Source organism: Mauremys reevesii, linkage group 8 (assembly GCF_016161935.1).
Source record: "Mauremys reevesii isolate NIE-2019 linkage group 8, ASM1616193v1, whole genome shotgun sequence".
NCBI classification, from domain to species: domain Eukaryota; kingdom Metazoa; phylum Chordata; order Testudines; family Geoemydidae; genus Mauremys; species Mauremys reevesii.
Genome location: NC_052630.1, coordinates 29,614,565 through 29,636,074, shown reverse-complemented (window position 1 = coordinate 29,636,074; position 21,510 = coordinate 29,614,565). Strand labels below are relative to the sequence as shown.

Here is a 21,510-nt window from a genome sequence, read left to right as displayed (position 1 = left end):
AATTCCACCCCCCCCCAGCATCTCTACTATGGATATTTTTTGTGAGGATTTCAGCTGCATTTGACAGTATAAGGACCCCAAACAAACAGCTTTAATCATAGTGTTATTAACAGAGAGGTAGCCGTGTTAGTCTGGTTCTGTAAAAGCAGCAAAGAATCCTGTGGCACCTTATAGACTAACATCCGACGAAGTGGGCATTCACCCACGAAAGCTCATGCTGCAAAACGTCTGTTAGTCTATAAGGTGCCACAGGATTCTTTGCTGCTTTTAGTGTTATTAACATCTTTAGTACAGAGGTTAGCCAACATTGTCTAACTTTAGCATCTGAAAGTCAAGCCATGACATTTTGAAGTGTTAGCCTTATTGCATATGCACAGCTCCTGCACCGGTTTGATAGTGGTCTAGGATGTTTGTGTTTAATAAGTCATAAAGCAGACTTTGAGAACCATCATTAAGAGAGTCACAGTATTACTTACACGCTACAACCTTCTTACTCAGATATTGCTTACACCTGCTTTTATTTCTGTTATACTTTCAAGCTGCATCATCATCTCTGCAATTGCAAAGTATCCTCAGAAATAAACTATTATCCTGTTTAGCTTTGGCAATTGAGACAATGGTTCATAATCCGGTAGTATCTGAATTACTATTCACTTCACAGGAAATAACTTCTACTTAGTCCAGTGTTTAACAAGCATTCTTCTCTTGACTACATAGTAAGATATTCACGACCTTATGTTATCTGCTGATGTGTAATTCTTTGAGAGGGTTCTCAGTGTGTCTTGTGGCACTGATACCCTGAGTTAAAACAATTCTATATTCTCTAGCATGTAGTAATAGTATTTTGGATTGAAAATAGTGAAGAGATCTTCCCTATGTTCTGTGTAAGTATAATTTGACATCTTTCTGCTGGCTCTAAAGAGTTTCATGTATTCCTGGTTGGCAGTTGTAACAAGCAAATGTGAAATTCTGACCTATAAAAGTGGAGAATAGTTAGACAAATAAAATACAACATAGTGCATTTTTTTCTAAGTCATAGAAATTCCACTCCAGTTTCTGAAGTATTTAAACTGCTTGGTATTTTGCCCATCTCCTAGTGCTTTCCCGTTTGAGCCACAACTAAAACAAAAAACACAAGTCATTATTTTGGTTGCTTCCACTTTTTGCTGGCTACTTCCATGGCAAGCATATCTGAGTCATTTCCAAAGTATCTGCCACTCTCTTGCCTCTCCACTTAGAAGGCCATCTGTTGGTTTACCAGACAGTCAAACATCAGGGTGGATTGATTTAAATCACCAATTTTAATCATGATTTAAGGCAGCAAGCAGGAAACCTTGGTTTAAATAATAGATTTTAATGATGTTTTCCATTTGTACTTCTATTATTTTACAAAGGAAAGGTTGATAACTACTAAAATGTTGATTTTTAACTAAATATAGCCTTTATATGAAGTTTGCTTCTTTTAATTAACCAGGAGAATAAACTACATTTATAAACATTTGAGTATTACGTAGCTTAATTTACACGTATTCAAATTCTTAATTTTACATTTATTATTGCGTTAGAAAACAGTGAATGATGCTTGTCTTATTTGCAGGATGATTTTTTTTTAATTTGTGATTTGTGTTAATTTAATTTCCATCCAAATTGAGCTTAAAATGAACAAATATAGCATTATTTTATCTTAGTGTGCTGGATACATAAGAAAAGTCTACCAGAAAACGTATCGAACATGTTTTGCATTTAAAATGGATTATTAAAATCAAGAAATATTATCTGTAGCTGTTTGAACTGATTTTTCTAGTCATCATGTCCTTCAAGATTTACAACTAGTATATCTCATTCTCTTGCACATCATTTTAATTTATACATTTGAAGTGGAAAATAAGCTTTTCTATTATTTGAAAATTTCAATGAGTTTCTTAACTTTGAATGAATTAGTAATTGCACTGAATGAGATGAATAAACTGAACTGAAGAAAACAGTCTCTGCACCAGCTGAAGAGGCTACTGCTGTGTAAAACTGGTTTAGCACTTTAATCAACACTGGCTCCATGTGCTTAACCACTGAACTCAAACCACTGAACTGGATCAACTTTCTTTAAAACTCAGCAGCAAATATGTAGTGCTTAATTTTTGTGTATTTTAATTTCAGTGATTTTAATAGATTAAGACCTAAATCTAGTACAAACGTGTTTGAAATGGACTAGGTTGTCTTTTTAAAATAAAACATATATTTTATTTTAATAAATTCAAATAAAAACAATTATAAAAAACGTCATTGATTTTTATCCACTCTGTCAAACATTCTAGGTGTTTCATAGGACGATCCTTTCTGTGGTTAATTCATGGAAAAAGTGCAGGTGACTGGGAGCAGCCTTTACACATCACCTAGTAGTTTCTTGTGCTGCTTCTGCTGTCTCACCTATGGGCTTTATTGTAGCACTTGCTTCCTTGCTTCCCATGCACCCCCGCAACTGACTGAAAAATATGGGGCTCCATTTCAGCTTCTGCTGAATGTTATTCTATAGCAGAACATGCAAGTCAAAGTGTTACTTAGTGATCAAGTTTTAACATCAAAAAGTCACCTCAGATAACCAACCTTGTTATTGATTGTTCACCTAACAGGGACAGCGCGCTTCCTGCTGTATAGGACAAAGATGAGGACAAGTCCTGCCATAGCACCACAGGGAGAAATCCAGAGAAGGGAAGAAATGTTATGTACTCTGTGATTTTTCTTTGTTATGACCTTGCTAGTTGCGTGTCAGAGTAATGAAACTTCTAATACTTCAGCTGAGGGCTCAATCCTGCAGCCTCTGAGAAGCTGGGTGAGCCTCGTGACTAATTGCTCATCAGCTGTGCAGCACAGTGCTCAGCAACCCCCCTTCCCCCCACCCCCACCTAGGAAAGAGCATAATGATGGAGGAATGGGTATAACATGGACTAAAGAAGTTGGAGTCAGGGCATAAGTGCAATCAACTGAGTCCAAGTGTGAGTAGGTGCCATTTTTAGGCTTTTCAATTACTCCTGCTAATAAGGAGCTATGGCTCACTTCAGCACATGTAGTTACTGGCCTTAGGACAGAAAGCAGGAGCAGTCACAAGACAAGATTTTTTACTATACAAGACTTCAAGTGTTTACCACCAAAGCATTCTCACAGCTAGCAGCTCACTATCTGATATATGCGGAACATAACTCTCTTCCCAATTTACTAACCTGTAGCAGCCACTTCCCTCCATTTTCTTCTTATGACACATAACCAACCACTATGGTCAACAGTCCTAAATGGAGGACGAGGGCTGTTCTCACCCTTCAGCTACATCCCTGAAGCATTGAGATGTAAATGAAAAGCATCAGTTTTATTATAGTGTGTGGTCCAATCTAAAAATGCTACAGTTAAATGCATATTGTGTTAGATGCAATAGTGCATATTATATGCTTTAATACTCATTGTGCTGGATTATTTACTGTACTGGGTGGCCACAGCTTTGCAGTCTTTGAGTGTATTAAAAAAAAGTTTCAGGAACAAAGACTATTATAAAGTAATAACTTAGAAGCAAATTAGCACTTGATTAATCTGAAATTCAAGAAGCTCTGTAAACACCTTACTCTCAAGCCCAATCTGACTAGAAATACTATCTTTGGTATTTTAGGCATACAAAATCTCTTCATACTTTGCCTAGAGAAAATCCAATTGTAATAATTCAGGTCAAGAAAACTGTTGATTTTTAGAAGTTGACATCTGAAACCCACTTTATACTAAGAGTTACAGTTGTAAATTCATGTAAAATATGGAATTTACAGTACCATGTCAAACTATAGGTTATGAAAAGCCTAAGAAATTCACCCATGCTTAAAACCCATCTGTATAAACAGTGCGTAGATGGATGTATACATTTTTCTAAAACAAACATTTTAAAAATCAAAGTCATATGGTACAAACCTCCAGCAAGATATTTTAACAGCTGTCATTGGGCAATAGCCAAAGACAGATTCCAGATACCATCTTCTCATTGAGATTTATAAGTCTGTGTAAACACATTGGCCACCGTTATGGACCCTATTGTGGGCAGGATGCCTATGTATTGCCCTACCCTTTGTTCTCCCAATTCCAGGCCTTTTTACAGAGACTCCACACACTTACTGGCCCAGTCACCATCCTTATCAGAGTATAGGTTTATTCAGAAAAAGAACTCAAAAGTAAAACTCAGAGTCCCAAAAATCAGCTTTAAGCCATAGCTCTTACCTCAGAGCCTGGGTGAGCAAAAGTGTTCCTTCACTAAGTCCTTTTGTTATCAGTTCTCATGGGTGACCCACCCTGGGGCTCAGCTTGTAACTGTCCCGCTTAGAGTTGTCTCCCGTGTAACCTTTCCAGAGACAGCCCTCTCGAACAGCTCCTTCAGTGCTCTCCTAAAGAACCAGTTGCTTGAGCTTCCCTCCCTGTGCCAAGTGTCTCTGTTTAGCTCATTTAGCCAGTCTGTTCCAGGCTTCCAGTCTCTTGTAGGCAGCAATGGTGCCTGTGGGTGAGAGCCATGCAGAGCCACTTGTGCGCCTCTGCCTAAGAGCAGGACCTACTACTGGCTGCTTCCAGGGTGCAGCATGGGCTGCAGTGCCAGGACAAGCAGGAAGCCTGCCTTAGCGCCTCCACTGCGCTGCTGATTGGAAGCCGCCTGAGGTAAGTCCACATCCCAACCCTGTGCTTCAATCTCCTGCCCCAGCCCTGAGCCCCCCCAACCCAGAACCCCTTCCTGCACCCCAAACCCCTCAACCCCAGCCCAGAGCCTGAACCCCCAGAGCAGAGCCCTGACCCCTCCTGCACCCCAACCCCCTATCCCAGCCCAGAGCCCCCTCCCACACCTTGAACCCCTCATTCCCAGCCCCACCTGGCAGCCCTTATCCCTGCACCCCAACCTTCTGCCCCAGCCCCGAGTCCCTCATCCCAAACCCCTCATCCCCAGCTCTGTTGGGTTGCAGGCATCAACAATTTCCTTCAACTAGATCACCAGAAAAAATGTTTGAAAACCACCGGTCTAGACTGCAAGACACCTGATTGTAACATCATGGATGTCCTGCTTTGACCACAGGTTATCATGGAGGCATGTTGTGCAGAGATGCTAATGAGAATAAGGAAAACTAATAAAACAACCTATGAAAAACAGGGCATCCCAACATTCATGGGCTATGGAAGTACAAATAAGGAAAGTAGTATTAAAATCTATATACATATGCATAAGGTGTTGGTCATAATAATATAAAAGAGATTCTGTGGTTAGGCTAAAATGGGAGGAAGACCCATGGAAGACTTCATTGTGATGATCTCTACAGGAACCACCCCTCAATGACCACCTGTTGAGAGATCCACCCAACTCTATGAAATCTTTGGGTATGAGAGTTTAGATATGGCATTGGCCAGCGCATGGACTCTCTCAGGCTGTGTAAATGGGTATGTGAGTGTAACTTATAACACAAGCAAGATTTTATACTTGCAACTGTGTTTGTGGTTACTGTTCTCATTCTTAGTCAGTTCCTAGAGCCTCCATATCTCCACCCTATTTATCTTTAAACTGTAACAACAGGAGCTGGACCGATGAAGTGTTTGTTTCATCCCATTCTAGTTTTTGGTCCACATACGTTTTGCAACCTACTACTGATATCATTTACGGTTTCCTCAAGTAGCGGAGGTCTTAGCAGTGGATCTTAAACATTCCAACCTTGCTGATGAATGATGTGGGAGTAAGTAGTGTTCCACATAATGGAATTTGTTTTTTCCCATTTGCTTTTTTAAAAACCTACAAATAAAATATATATGTTAGAAGTAGGAGTGGTCTAAATCTTAACATAAAAACTAATTTAAAATTGTGATTTTCTTACTAAATAATTTTTTTTGTGTGAAAAATGTTTTCCATATAAACTCGTGGGGTTTTTTTAATAAAAAAAATTAAAGTCCAAAACCACAAATACTGTCATGGTGCCTACTGGGAGTGTAGTTTTTGGTGTCTCATGTTCCCAATCTCCTGTAAGAGTAAGGCTCCCCAGTGGATTTATTCTCCCATGAGACACCATAGCCATACAGCTGCTGTGATGCACCTCCTTCCTTCACAAAGAGTGGAGACTGTGAAAAATCATGAGAGATGTAGTCTGACCAAGGCCCCTGGCCTACAGAGAACAATGGAGCAACCAAACTACAGCTCCCATGAGGTACCACAAACAAGGTTTTTGGTATTCTGTAAAATTGTTTTGGGAACTATCAAAATTTTCCCTGGAAAACTGACATGAATTTTAATTTGTTGAAATTTTTAATTTAAAAAACATTGGCTCCGGTTAAAAGATTGCAACCTTGCCAATCTTATGAAAGTCAAGTATTCGCATTAGAAAATGCCAGTATTAAGTTTCTCTGTGAAACCTTAATTTGCCCCCCTGGTGTGATGCATTATAGAATCATAGAATCATAGAACTGAAAGGGACCTCGTGACAGGACTAATTATCTAGAACATTCCTGACTCGTGTTTGTCTAATCTACTCTTAAAAATCTCCAGTGATAGAGATTCCACAGCCTCCCTAGGCAATTTATTCCAGTGCTTAACCACCCTCACAGTTAGGAAGTTTTTCCTAATGTCCAACCTAAACCTCCCTTTCTGCAAATTAAGCCCATTGCTTCTTGTCCTATTCTCAGAGGTTAAAAAAATTTTTTTTTCTTCCTCCTCCTTGTAACAACCTTTTACATTCTTCAAAACTGTTATGTCCCATCTCAGTCTTCTCTTTTCCAGACTAAACAAACCCAATTTTTTCCACTTTTCCCTCATAAGTCAGATTTTTCTAGACCTTTAATCATTTTTGTTGCTCTTCTCTAGACTCTCTCCAATTTGTCCACATCCTTTCTGAAATGTGATGCCCAGAACTGGACTCAATACTACAGCTGAGGCCTAATCAGAATGGAGTAGAGTGGAAGAATTACTTTTCGTGTCTTGCTTACAACACTCCTGCTAATCATCCCGGAAGGATGTTTGCTTTTTTTGCAACAGTGTTACACTGTTAACTCATATTTAGCCTCTGGTCCACTATGACCCCCAGATCCCTTTCCGCAGTACTCCTTCCTAGGCAGTCATTTCCCATTTTGTATGAGTGCAACTGATTGTTCCTTCCTAAATGGAGTACTTTGCATTTTTCCTTATTGAATTTCATCCTATTTACATCAGACCATTTCTCCAGTTTGTTCAGATCATTTTGAATTTTAATCCTATCCTCCAAATCACTTGCAACCCCTCCCAGCTTGGTATTGTCCACAATCTTTATAAGTGTACTCTCTATGCCATTATCTAAATCATTGATGAAGATATTGAACAGAACCAGACCCAAACTGATCTTTCCAGGACCCTACTTGTTATGCCCTTCCAGCATGACTGTGAACCACTGATAACTACTCTCTGGGACGGTTTTCCAACTGGTTTTGTACCTACCTTATAGTAGCTCCATCTAGGTTGCATTTCCCTAGTTTGTTTACGAGAAGGTCATGCAAGACAGTATCAAAAGCTTTACTAAAATCAAGATATACCACATCTACCGCTTCCCCTCATCCACAAGGTTTGTCACCCTGTCAAAGAAAGCTATCAGGTTAGTTTGACATGATTTGTTTTTGACAAATCCATGCTGACTGTTACTTATCACCTTATTATCTTCTCTTATTATGCTATAGTCTATAATTACATGATCATATATTTCAGAGTGGTAGCTGTGTTAGTTTGTATCAGCAAAAAGAACAAGGAGTACTTGTGGCACCTTAGAAACTAACACATTTATTTGAAATTTGTTAGTCTCTAAGGTGCCACAAGTACTCCTCATTCTTTTTGATGATCATATATTGTTTTTCCCACAGGACCCCTGTCTCATCCAGTGCACAGTTTGGACCTGCTTTGTGATGGATCATGGTTATATAGTAAAGAAGGATGTGTGCAAGCACCTTGCCTCATTTGTTGCAGACACTGGAAGGTGAGTAGTAAATGAGGCAGGGCTTTGCAGGAAGAGAAGGGATGATCTCACAGTTAAGGCAGTTGAATGCTACCCAGAAGAACTAAATTCTATCCATGCCTCAGCCACAGAGTTCCTGTATATTACTAGGAAAATAGCTTCAACCAAAATTTACACAGGTGATCAATAGCTGGGTATTCCTCATTTGGTCAGTGCCCAACTATTCAACAAATTACAAGTTATTTCAATCTTCTTGAAGCCTTCTTCACTTTTTCTGCAAACCTAGTGATTAAATATTTTGTTGGTTTACAATGCTGTTACTGAAATTCCATATTACATAACATTGGATGTAACATTGCTGAACTTACCAGTGTTGTACACTGACATGCTTAAACTGTGCTAGCAGGCTGTTGTATTGGCAATATTCCTTTGCATGATGCCATCTAGTGGTTATTGATATTACAACAAAGACTTCTGGAACAATTACGATAGGTGAAAATATGTCAGTTAACCTGTGCTGTGTGCATCCATCATTTCTTTTACAAATACTGCATGCACACTGCTCGAATATTTATTTAAGCCCAAGGAACAGACAGACTGGGGAGGAAATGTAGAATGAAAAACAGCCCTAATTTAAAATAGGTTTAAAATGGAGGTTTAGTAGAGGCTTTAAAACACAGTAGGGGCTTTTTCAAACTACTAATTTAGCTTTCAGTCCTGCTCTTGCTTTCATTTGTCATTCCTAGCATTGTCAAAGCAACTGCATACATGAAGTTGAGAAAACAGTTTGTTTAATAGTGTTAAGTTTTATGGAACTCATTGTAATTTTATAAATGTAATCATTCAGCTCTCTGTAAAACATGTGTTTATCTGCATAGGAGGCCTTTCAAAGGAAATGTAGTATTAAAAAAAGTCTCTGAAACCTTCAGTATGTTGAATGGGATTAACATCTTTAAGCAACACTTGTTGGGTCACTCCCTCCAAGCTTTTACGGTTCCTGACAAGCACTAGAGACCCTCCCATCTCTTTAAAGCAACTCAGTGACTGCTCTGTAAGTACTAGACCCTATGCTTATTGTGGTTAGTTTAGAAATTCCCACAGACTTTAATATTGCCCAGTTGAGACTTAATACTTTTGAAAAGCAGTTTACAATCATACGACTCTGATCTGTCTTAGCTTGTCTGCCTTTCATTGCTTTAGTTGATCTTCTTGTATTTTCACCCAATCCCCAGTTCTCCAGGGTCAAATCTAAGTGCCTTAAACTAATTTGTATTTTTCCACCTGAGACTGAAGCAGCGCTCCCCATTGATTTCTTTGTACTTTTGCTGAAAAACTGATATATATTTTAGTTTGTGTCCTCTGGTATTTTATAGTTTCAGCTATGGGCCAAATCCTGTACCCCTAATAAAGCCAAACTTCCTTTGACTACAGTGAGTAATCTGAATAGGCAGGGCCGCCCAGAGGATTCCGGGGGCCCGGGGTCTTCGGCGGCGGGGGGCCCTTCCGTTCCAGGACCCACCGCCGAAGTGCCCTGAAGACCCGCGGCGGGGTCCCCCCGCCGCCGAAGTGCAGCCCGGTCTTCAGCGGTAATTCTGCGGCGGGGGGCCCCCACCGCGGGTCTTCGGGGCACTTCGGCGGCGGGTCCCGGAACGGAAGGGCCCATTACCGCCGAAGACCGAGCTGAACTTCGGCGGCGGGTCCCGCTCCGTCTTCGGCGGTAATTCGCCAGCGGGGGGTCCTTCCGCCCCGGAGAGGAAGGACCCGCCGCCGGCGAAGACCGGGAGCGAAGAAGCTACTGCGCCCGGCCCCGCAAGAGTTTTCCGGGGCCCCCGGAGCGAGTGAAGGACCCTGCTCCAGGGCCCCCGAAAAACTCTGGTTGGGGCCCCTGTGGGGCTCGGGGCCTGGGGCAAATTGCCCCTCTTGCCCCCCCCTCTGGGCGGCCCTGTGAATAGGGGCTATAGGGATAGGCCCTATATAAGCAATTCATCTCTTGGTTCTCCATTTCCTAGTTTGGCCTTTTGACCCCAAATGCCTTCTGCAGTTGCCATCAACTGGTCTGTACACTGAAGTGATCTAAATCCTTTTGTGAGGTTGTTTCATTTCTCATATTGGTTCTATCACCAGTGTTATTTAGTCCTGAAACTTTGACCTCCTGAGCCCAATCCTCCTATCATTTATACTGGTGTTCCAATGTTGAATCTAGAGTAACTCAGTGTTAGACAGATATACCTCCAGGTAGAGGATTAGAATTTAGTTCTGTTTTTGGTATCTTCATTCAAATCAATTTTTTGTATGGTAAATAAAGGTCATGAAATTTTCCCCTTGGTGTCTCACTCATGCTTTCCCTCTAGCTTTCAACTCTTTTGGCTCCTGCTGTGTAGCAGTTTTATCCAGCACCTCATGTTACTTCCTATTCCATGGCTTTTTAGTTTAGCCTTAATCGCTGATGTGAAACTTGACTTTCTGATGCTTAGATTTTCAGAAATATATTGAGTTTTCCTTATCTCTCATGGCAGTGAAGTCTTCAAAGAGCTCCAGCAGATTAGTGAAGCATGACCTTCCCTGCCCGAAAACCACAGACACTACTGCGAGTTTTGAAGGAGAAACAAATTCCCCATGAAGCAGCTTTGTAGAAGATTCCATTTACTACATTACTGTATCAGAGCATGTGGAATTCCATACAAAATAATTTAAATGAGAAGGAGGCAACGGCAGATGAACTTTGACATCAGCAATAGCTGTATTTTATTAACCTGCTGGAAGTGGTTATTTCTTCACATATTTAAAAGCCCCAAACAGGCCTTTTAAAATGGTCCATTTCATCAGATTCAGTCTCTGGACAAGTATCAGAGGGGTAGCCGTGTTAGTCTGGTTCTGTAGAAGCAGCAAAGAATCCTGTGGCACCTTATAGACTAACAGATGTTTTGCAGCATGAGCTTTCGTGGGTGAATACCCACTTCTTCGGATGCAAGTCTCTGGACAATAACTTTGGAGCACTTCCCCTCCCCCCCATTCTGTGGTATGTTTTGCCTTACAGCCAGGTAGGTGTCCTTCAGCCATCAGTGGCTGAACCCTGTTCTCTATCACCTGTGTTCAAGCTCAGTCTCCATTGTGTTATTGAGGTCTTCCAGGAGAATTTGGCCTAGTGCCTATGAATCCCAACAAGTCTTTAAACAAAAAGGAAGTTGTTGTAAAGCAAGTGAGGGACCAAGCATTTCACACTTTTTAAAAGCTATTTCTTTTCACATGTTGTTATCATCTGGGCAGAGCCTTTCAGAATGTGTGTAATATATAGAGCTCCTACAGAGGTGACTTCATCACTAACATTGGAGTATGTCAGAACAATGCCAAACAGAAGCCCACAAATCAGTCAACCAAATGCAAATTTTTCATTTTCTGTCAAGTCTGTTCCTAATTTCCCATATTTTTTGCCTGGATGTGAAATTCTTCTGTGTAAAAGAAGCTGAAATGCCACTCTGGCAACAAGTAACTAAGATGGCATTTCTAAAGCCCAAGTATTTTCTCCAACTAATACTAGTTTCCTTCCTCTTATTTTTCAGCATAACGGGTCATATTTAAGTAGCAAATGAACTGGATTAACTATTTGATTCAAAGAATAAATGGTGCTGATGATGACATCAGCTTCTTTTGTGAGCACTGTCACAGGTGTGTCTGCCCTGTCACAGTCCCTTCTGGTCAAACATGGCACTGCAGCTGCTCCCAGCCTCAGTTCACAAGGTGTGGCAGTCTGCCTAGTGTAGGGCAGCCTATGCCATAGGGTTATTGTCCATCTTTAAACAGCCAAACAACAACTAACTCAGAATTTGGCTGTTTGCACTTTTAAACATACAAAAAAGGCAACTGCATGGTCATAGCACTTTAAGACCAAGGCCCTGCCCCTGGAATTCTGGGCTAGGGCTGAGAAGCTCTGCTCTGGTCCTAGCTTCAACGGCACTCCCCATGAGAGGAAATAGCCAAGCCTTTTTAACAGGCCTGCTGGCTCCTCATTAAACATTGTCTCCTCCTGGCTCTGCTAGGCATCTGGAGGGGCAAGTCTTGTTTGTAATCTGAGTGGATTTCCTTAAATGGGGCTGTGTCAGGGCACTGATGCCTCCAGCTGAAGACAGAGAAGTTCTGATAGGCCCCATCACACAAGCTTATCTAAGCTTCTCAACCCTTAGTCTCTGTTTGCCATGCCACTCCCTTTCTTCATTCAAATGTACCCAGAAATGTCACTGTCACTTAAGTGGTTTGTTGCTCTCAAAAGAATTTTTAAAAACTCAGCACTATCAAGATGTGCACTGATAATCACATCCTTTCCTGCTTTTTTGTTCATCCAGCCCCTTTCATTCATTGATGACAATCAATCTGGCAGTGGTTGCATGCACCTTGTGAAATCTTTGACTCAGTCAGGAGACAGTAAGAAACACTGAAAATTCATATCCTTTATTTTTTGAATTACATAGTACCTTTGAAAAGCCTTTACATGTTTAGAAGCCTTTTATAATTAATTAAATGCCCAACTCTTAATTTACATTTTAAAAGGCACTTTAAAATCAGCCACAAGTGAGCATCAAAGAACAAAGCCCTAACCTGGTTCCAGATAGTGAAGTTGTTAGTCATGACAGCACCTGTTGTGCATCCTTAATCCTTTCCAAGGTGGTAGGGCGATGCTCTTACTTTGAAACAGCAGTGCTCTTTTCTGGTGGAGATTTTTAAACCTGAATTTCTTTTGATTCATCAGACAAGCCTTTCAATTCATTCTAGAACAAGTCCCTCAAAGTTACATGAGATTCCCAATACACTTAAAACTGACCAGTTCAAAGCTTGTTTTGGTTGTTGAACTTTATATTAATCCTGAACTGAGATTCAATCTTGCAGAAGAAATATATCAGAGCTCACCTTTCACTCCATAGTTCAGGGGCTTCAGAAAACATCTATTTCTGTGAAAATCCAGCCTTTCCTCCCTTTCATCTTTTAAAAGATGCCTTCCAACATCCTTTTCCTGATAGACAATTAATGCAAAGCTCTTATCACCATGTACAATGCAATTCTTGAAAGGTAACTACTGGCTGTTACAGATTCTTATCAAACATAGTTTAAGAAAACCCATCAGCATCACAGTGTGACAGGTCCTAACTGAAAGTTTGCCTGATTAGGAAAAACAAAACAATACTTGCATATTTGTGGGGATACAACACTAGGTCAAATTGCTTTAATCGGTGAAGATGGAGTTAATGGAGCTCGTGTTTCATCAAATAGTCCCTTTTAAATAAAAAGTCACTTGGGTCATCACAGACAGCAGACCAGAAAGTTCCAGATTGTTTTCTATTTACTAGTAATGACTGAATTATCCTATATTTTTAATTGCTCTGCTGTGATTCTGGCACTCTTCATTACCACATGTACAATTAAATCCCTCTGCTAGGGCTAGAAATATGTCATACTAGTTATCAATGGAGAAATGTTTTCCTGTAATGACACTACATATTAGTACATACATAAGGCGCAGAGTTAAGGTTGCTTGTATATTAACTCACTTCATGATTCTTGTATTATCCAAGATACTACAAAAAGAAGAAGACACCAGGATTGTAGTTTGATTAGGCTGGAACTTTACTAAGTAACATATAAGAAAGTAGCATATGAGAAGTGATCAGGCAATAACTCACCCAGTCCAGGTCATCCATTCATCTGTAATTACTATCACCTGGGGAGAGGGCTGCCCTCAGTACCTGTTCCTGTTGCACCTTTAACCTGTCCCAGCCCTGGTGCCAAGATGCCACCACTGTTGGCCTGATACTAGGGTTCTGAAAAAGGGACTGTCTCCTCACTGTACCAGACATTAGAAGCCCCAGTCCTGTTCCTCACCTTCTCTAGGAAATGCCTTCTCTTAATATGCTTCCAATTCTGGTTTATCACAGAGAGATGCCAGCAGTTCACTTGGCTGCCTCCTGCTCCTGCTGGCCTGTTGGGTTCCCAACACAGAGAACAGAGAGATTACAGTATATGATGTTTTTATCTTTCTGGAAAGTTGCAGCGTGACACTAGTTTATTTCTTATCATCCAGAACTTTAGCACACAAAACACAAAAAGAGAGAGAGAGCAGGTGGCTCCCTAAGGTAAAGAGGCAAAACTCAACCCACCTTGCTGTGGCCTGGCTCTCTGCATACTGACCTCTCAGGACACAGGTCACTCACTTCCCTACATAGTTCCTACCCTGCAAGCAAGCTGAGGAAACCCCCTGATAGTTTAAATTAGTAATTTACAATTTTAACAGTTTTCAGTACATCACAGATTCCCCAATGGTTAAATCCTTCCCTAATATCAGTCCAACTCAGATATCGTTGAGACTTTAAGAAAAAAAGGCCTTAATGGTTGTGAGAGCCCTGATGCTGACGATTACTTTGAGCACAGTCCACTATCGGAGGACAGATACAGCAAACTAAATGAAGATAGATCCCCAGGCAGCAGTGCACCCCGTCTTTCCTGATTAACTCAGGTATTGAATATACAATTTCATGACAAGCAGTTAGCCTTCCTGCTCACCATAGTTATCCACATCTCCCTTAGCCCCCCATTAGGGTCTTGACTGCAGTCTCTCAGGCCAGATTACACTTAACCCCATGAAGAGGACCTGGATCCACCTTATAACTTTCTTTGCCCCAATCCTTAACTCACCCCCCACGATTAGACTCATGTCTGCTGGGTGAGATTTATTCTTGGCTGACTTAGTCTCAGTGCCCCGGTTCCCTTTGCCCTCTCTTACATCCATCACAGCTTCCTAGTTTCCTTGTTTCTATGTACTGTCCTCTAAATATCTCTGGTGGCTTTTCTAAGGCACACTATGATTGGATCAGACACTCTTGGATAAGCCTTCACTGGTGAAAGATTGGGACTTTTAGCTGTGGTGGTACTCATCACATCATACCAGACCTCCACCCCACACAGAGGACACCCATTTTAATTTTAAAAAAATGTGCAGACCCCCAAGCTTGCTTCTAATTTTCCCCAGAGGTGCTCAGACCCCATTCAGCCCGAGGTCCCGCCCCCCACTCCACCCCTTCCCTGAAGGCCCCAGGCCCCACCCCACCTCTTCCCGCCCCCACTCAACCCCTCCTCCTCCTCTTCCCCACCCTCGTTCCACCCCTCTCCTGAGTGTGCCCTGTCCCTGCTCCTCCCACTCCCTCCCAGCACCTCCTGCGCGCCACTAGAAAGCTGTTCTGCGGCGTGCAACAGGCACTGGGAGGGAGGGGAGCAGTTGATCAGCAGGGCTGGTGGCCCCAGACATGACTTGCGGACCCCCTGGAGTACCATCATGGATCCCTGGTTTGAGAACCGCTGCTCTAAGAGAGATACAAAGTTACTTCATTTTTAGCATTCTGCCTGCTGAAAGGTCCTACAACTTGTGGAGTACTGCCACTACCCCAATCCTGCACCCACGCATGGTCTGCAGGATTTCCCACCCTGGTTTCATCAAAGAGAGGTTGGTTTCCCTAACCCCATCATCTCTGGGTAATAGGAGCCAGGAAATCCACTGCCTCATCTTAATCTGGCAGCCCTGCTGCGGGAGTGGGAGCATCGGGAGCCAGCATTCCAGACAGCTAGCTAACGCCTGGGGAATCCTGGGAAAAGGCAAGCCCTCTAACACCTGATCCTTCTATAAAGAAGCCCATAGCTCCCTCCTAGGAAAAAAAGTAAGTCTTACTTTTTTCAGCTTGCAAGTGTACTACATGCCCAGTGCTGATGTAAGCCCTGCACTTTACCTTTCCAGACTGAGCAAACTCTTACAAACATAGTATTTTGGCTTACTAATGTTCAATTCTGATACCTTTACTAATAGAGAAACAAGGTGAGTGAGGTAATATCTTTTATTGGACCAACTTCTGTTGGTCAGAGGGACAAGCTCACCAACAGAAGTTGGTCCAGTAAAAGATACTACCTTGTCTTTCTAATATCCTGGGCCTGACACAGTTACAATACTGCATACCTTTACTAAAAAAGCGCTCTTTTTGTTCAAGTACATTTTTCAGCAGCAATTCTTTTTCTTTCAGTTATTTCAGCTCATTAGAAATATGGATGTGCAGCTGCTCCTTTGTACATGGTATATGCTGCTTTGTTGCTGCGTGGTACATAAAGACACTAAGTACTATTGTCTCAGAGTGGAAGGATGTTGTATAATTACTTATCTATCATGACAGACGTTAGAAAATTATACTCTGTTCTAGTTGCACCATTTCTTTTTCTTGTCATAGTAACCAAAATGGTCTAGGTGCTTTCAAATCTTAGAACAAGACAGTCAGTGCCCCCGACTGTTTGCAGTCTAAAACAGATGAAGGTTAAATGAAGTGCTACAACACCTTCAAATCTTGTCCCCACCCCATCAGCTTTTGTAACTTAGTTCTCTCTTGGTTCTCCTCCTGCCTCTCTAACTGCTCCTTTGGTGTGTCATTTGGCAGCTCATCATCCCCACTCCAACTTTCTGTGGAGGCTTCAAAGGGCTCAGCCCACTGACCACCTATTCTCCCTCTAGGAAAATTTATTTTCCATAATAATAATAATAATAATTAATAATAAATAATCAATCATCCTGGAGGTGATAGTCTACTCAGACCTACCTCTGCACTCCAGACCAGTCTCATGTCCTCGCCAAACCTCCAGTCTGTTTTGCTGTCATCTTTTCCTGGTTTTCCAAACATCAGACTAAGTTCACCCTGGTAAGAACAAAACCCTTAATCTCTCCTTCATACATTCCTTCCTCCCTCCCTCCTGCCATTGTGAATGCCACCCATTCCTCCATTTTATTTCAGCCTATAATCTGGACATGCTCCTCAACTCCACTCTCTACATCCTGGCAGTGTCTAAATATTGTTGATTCTTCCTGCCTGTCATCTAAGATTTGGCCTTTGCCCTCCATCCACGCAGCTATAACTCTCATTAAGGCCCTCATATTTTCTCAATTACTGCAACATCATCCTGCAAAGGGCAGCACAGAGCAAGTACTCCTGTAATAATAGTGGTTTGGTAAACGAGTTCCTGAAATGCTTTCCATGTCCACGTGATGGCACAGAATGATGTTGGGAGAGTGTGTCAATAGAGTTAACCTTGCTTGATGGACAATATCGACATCCATCAATCACGATAAAAGCCATGTAAAGTACAGTATTGTACTTTTACTGCCTTAGCAACCTTATCATGACAACAATGGAGTACAAAGGAACATAATACCATTTTAAGCTGTAGGATAGTGATTCACCAGCCAGTACGGCCCCTCATGGCTAGGCATGGCATTGCAAGTTGCCTGCTTCTGAAGGCCACTGACATCTTGGAGTTGTCTGGTTCTTCTAGTGACTTGGTCTTCCAGCCAGGTCATGTACAGTCTTACCCCTTCTGGGGTAATAAAGTCCCTAAATAAGAAAAAACTAGGATTCTTCCAACAAGTCTTTGGCAAGACCACATCCTTTGACTCAGGGCCTGTCTTCAAAAACAACTAGTCCTTTGGTCTGTCTCCTAGGGCCTGGTCATCCCATGACACCTGGCTGCAATCATGCTTCTCGTAAAGAGTAAGAAGCAACACTCTCTTCTTCTTGGTCAATCCCCAACTCATCTAGGTCTTCTCCTTTTAACTCCCCTCTCCACACCTGACATCTGTTGCAGATATAGCAGGGTGGGGCAGGGCTAATTGAGTCAAATCCTCAGTTAACCCTCTCCTCGACAATATGGGGCCTGTACACCCCTTTACATACACCCACATGCCTGACGTTTCCTGCAGTAATATGTTTGATGGGGCAGGAGTGCATGTTCTTTTCTTTCTGTTGGTTCCTTTCAAATCCTTTTTAGAATACTGAAGGGTGAGAATTTGTACAATAGACGAATATGCGTTGAGATTTTCCTTTCTTCTGAAGTGCATCGATAAGTAACAGTTGGTGCTCTAAGTACATTTATATTGACAGTGTTAAAGTTAATGAGCCAAAGCATTAGTATTTTAAAACCCATCCCAGGTTCATTTATCTGTATTAGCTATAATATTTCACAAGGTTAATACTAACTGCAGTTTTTCAGCCATGTAGTGTTCAAGACATTTCATTCTCCCCTCGTTCTTCTATATTCTGTTTCCCTCTTAGTACAGAGGTTGCCCTCAGGTTTGCTCAGAAGAGAAGCGTGATATGTTTACTTCCATATTTACAGTATCTTTTGCACTCACTATAGGGTTTATCTAGAAAATATTGTGAATACTGAGGCTTATATTAGGTACCCATGACCACTGGCAATGTAATAGTGGCCCCTGAACACCTAACTGGATTTTTTTAACAATTTTTTTTCTGGGCGTTGATTCTTTATTAATGCTGATCTTATATTTGTTGGTTGAGGTTCAGTTCTGGTATTAATAAGAGGTCAAATAAACAGGTTCAATTGGAATTTATTAATCAAAGATCAACGCAGCACAAGAGAGAAAGGAAGGTTGTACATACCAGATCTGTCTGGGGAGCAGGTAGCAGCATTAGACTGTTCAAACTAGCTCTCAGAAACTCACAGCCTTATATAGCAGAGAGAGAAGGTGGGTGAGGTAATATCTTTTTTTGGACCAACATCTGTTGGTGAGTGAGAGAAGCTTTTAAACTACACAGAGCTCTTCCTGAGGTCTGCGAAAGGTACTCGCAGCTAAATACAAAGTCAAACAGATAGTTTAGCATAAGTAGTTAGTAGAATTAACAAAATAGAGCTCTGTGTAGCTCAAAGCTTGTCTCTGTCACCAACAGAAGACAAAAGATATTACCTCATGCACCTTGTCTCTCTAATATCCTGGGGTCAACACGGCTACAACACTACATACCCTTTTAAACCATACAGAGTCAAAGAAAACAACTAGTGACCCATGGAGCTCTTTTCATGGTATCTCAATTTACATAATTGATAAGCTAAAGACATCTGTTCAAGCCATTATGGCAAAAACACCTGTAACATCTAATAATTTCTGATAAGCTCAAAGCATCTCTCAATAGGTCATTATCAAGTATAGAAAACATATGCCCCTCATCAACCACAAGTAGTCCCTTTCTGGCCATCTGGACACATATCCTAAGGGTCAATGGGTCAGAGTAAGAGGATGCACAATCCATCATTGATCACATTAGGTTCATCTAAAGTTCAGTTTAAGCACCAAGATTCAAGGGAATTTGGTATCCCATTGTGGGAAGAAGGGGTAGTGAATTGTGTGGGCTCCCAAGCCTTGAACAGTCACATAGGCAGGGTTCAGGCCATGACCACCACCCAGCAGTTCATCTGCATAACCCCAGAAGGGAACCAGTAAAGTGCTAGCTGACAGAGGGCCCTGCTCCCAAAGTTTCTGAGTGGGGGAAACATGTAGCACCTCCCGCCCCAAATGACTGAGGAGCTTTATGTGAACCAGGAAGTAACACACAAAGTGGAATTCTGAGCAACCAGTGGAACACTGAGCAACCAGTGGAATTCTTATCTGGCTGCTACTGCTTACTGCTGAATCCTGCATTCCTGTCTGCTGCTGGTTCCTGTTATCTTATCCCAGACCCCTGCCTACTCCCAGCCCCTGCTCCTACACCTTACCCCTCATGGTGTCTCTGGCTCTGACCCCTGGCTCAGCACCTGACTCTGTCTCTGGCTCAGACCTTTGACTTACTACCTGGTGCCGTCTTTGGTTCTGATCTTTGGCTTTGACCCATAGACCTGACCACCCACACCCCAGTCATTGCAGACATATCCTCTATTATATTGTTTCTATGCTGTCCAATATATGCTGGCTAGCATACATTTATATGAATGTATATCATATTAATATCAATAATATCCACATTATATAAGTATCCATTAAGCACCAATAACATTAAGCACAAATATTGTAACAATGATGTAGCCTAAACTGGTCTATACCATAATCCTGTTCACTTATGCTAAGTATCCCATAACACCTTGTATTTGCTGAAGTAAGCTTTTGGCATAAGCAGGTAGGAAACTTGATATATTTATTTTATGTCTTAGTACAAGCTGGGGAAGTACCTTCATGGATCAGTACCTGTAATGCTAGTATCCAAAACAATGATAAGGAAGGAACAGAATGACAAGTTAGAGAACTGGAACAAACTGATGGGTTGGATTTTAGTGATGTGTAAAGAAATGTGTAACTTGTAAAATCATGTAAATAGTACCGGCTGAAATGTGTAATTTGGGGAGCATGCCTTCTGCTAAGGTGAATGTGACATCACTCCATGGGATTGCTCTTTGGAGACTGGTATAATTTCCTGTACTATATAAATAAATCTGACTGACATTGGTTATTTGGTCTCTTGAGTATATTTCATAATGAACCAAAGTGTGGTCAAGCAATTGACTATGCAATTTATCCACATTTACATCATCAACAAAGGATAGTATTACTATGATCACAAAGAATCCATGTTTTCTGTGATATGCAGACAGTTTTGCAGCACACACTAACAGTTCTAGTATCTGTTTTAAATTAGGTGTGCTCTGATTTGATTAAGCAGTTGGTATCAGCATGAATTTAAATGATTACATTTAGATGGGTAATAGGGCTTAAAATATGTATTTTGAAACATACTCTTAGTAAAACATTAGAGTGATTAAGTAGTACACCACTGGAGGTCACTGTTAATCTACAGATGCTGATCTTAAAGAGAAACACTTTTGTGCTTTTATAAAGTAAACATTAAGAAAGGAAAATTTTGATTGTGAACTCTTCTGGGTAAACACATCTTTAATGCAAATCATCTGCAAGCAATTGCATTGTAATTAGAGCTGGGTGAATAACTACATTTTCAGTTTGGCCAGCAAAATGAAAATAAGAAGAAATATTCAGTTCTGAAAATATTTGGAATTTTTCAGAAAATTCCAGTCAGCTTCAGAGAACCATGAGTTTCTGTCCTTCTAACCATTAGCCTAGCAGTAAGGGCACTTGCCTTGGATGTAGGAGTCCTAGGTCTCACATACCACTGTGGGAACAGGGACTTCAACATAGTTCTCCCTTCTGTTTGGTGAGCAGCCTAAACATTAGACTACAGGCTATTCTTGGGTGGGTAGTTCTCACTGTCTCCTGGTGAAGCTGTTCCACTTTGTATAATTATTTAAATATCCCTTGGACCAAAGAGAAAGAAAAAGTGTGAGAATGACTCTATAGCCTGGTGGCTAAGGCACTCAGCTAGGAATTCCCTGTCTGAATCAGGCAAAGAAAAGATCTGAATCCACATCTTCTATCTCCCAGGTATATCATGTGGAGTAATCTAGAACTGCTACATTTTCCTCCTCTCTTCAGTGACTCCTGCAACTACTTCAACAAAGTGAAGAGCTAGAATGACATCTATGGCTCACCAACATTGTTCTTTCACTTACTCATGCCAGGTTGCTAGAGAGCACCACAGAGAACTTAATCCCCCACAGGGGCTAAGCATGCAACCTCTGCCATCCTCTGCAGGCACTCGTTCCTATGACAGCATGGTCGAAAGAACAGGTGAGTGGGAGCTGAGGGACCTGAGTCTACCACTGATTCATTGTG

At 41.4% G+C, this 21,510-nt stretch overlaps 1 long non-coding RNA gene across 2 annotated transcripts; it reads left to right on the top strand.

Moving 5' to 3' along the window:
- Nucleotides 1-5,634: 5,634 nt before the first annotated feature.
- Nucleotides 5,635-20,200, top strand: LOC120370699. 2 transcript variants are annotated; one of them, XR_005583890.1, is made up of 3 exons: nucleotides 5,635-5,732; nucleotides 7,873-7,985; nucleotides 19,980-20,200. It is a non-coding gene; the product is annotated as an uncharacterized LOC120370699 (long non-coding RNA). The 2 variants fall into 2 exon arrangements; XR_005583891.1 differs by lacking the exon at nucleotides 19,980-20,200 and adding an exon at nucleotides 10,481-10,749.
- The last annotated feature ends 1,310 nt before the right edge of the window (nucleotides 20,201-21,510 follow it).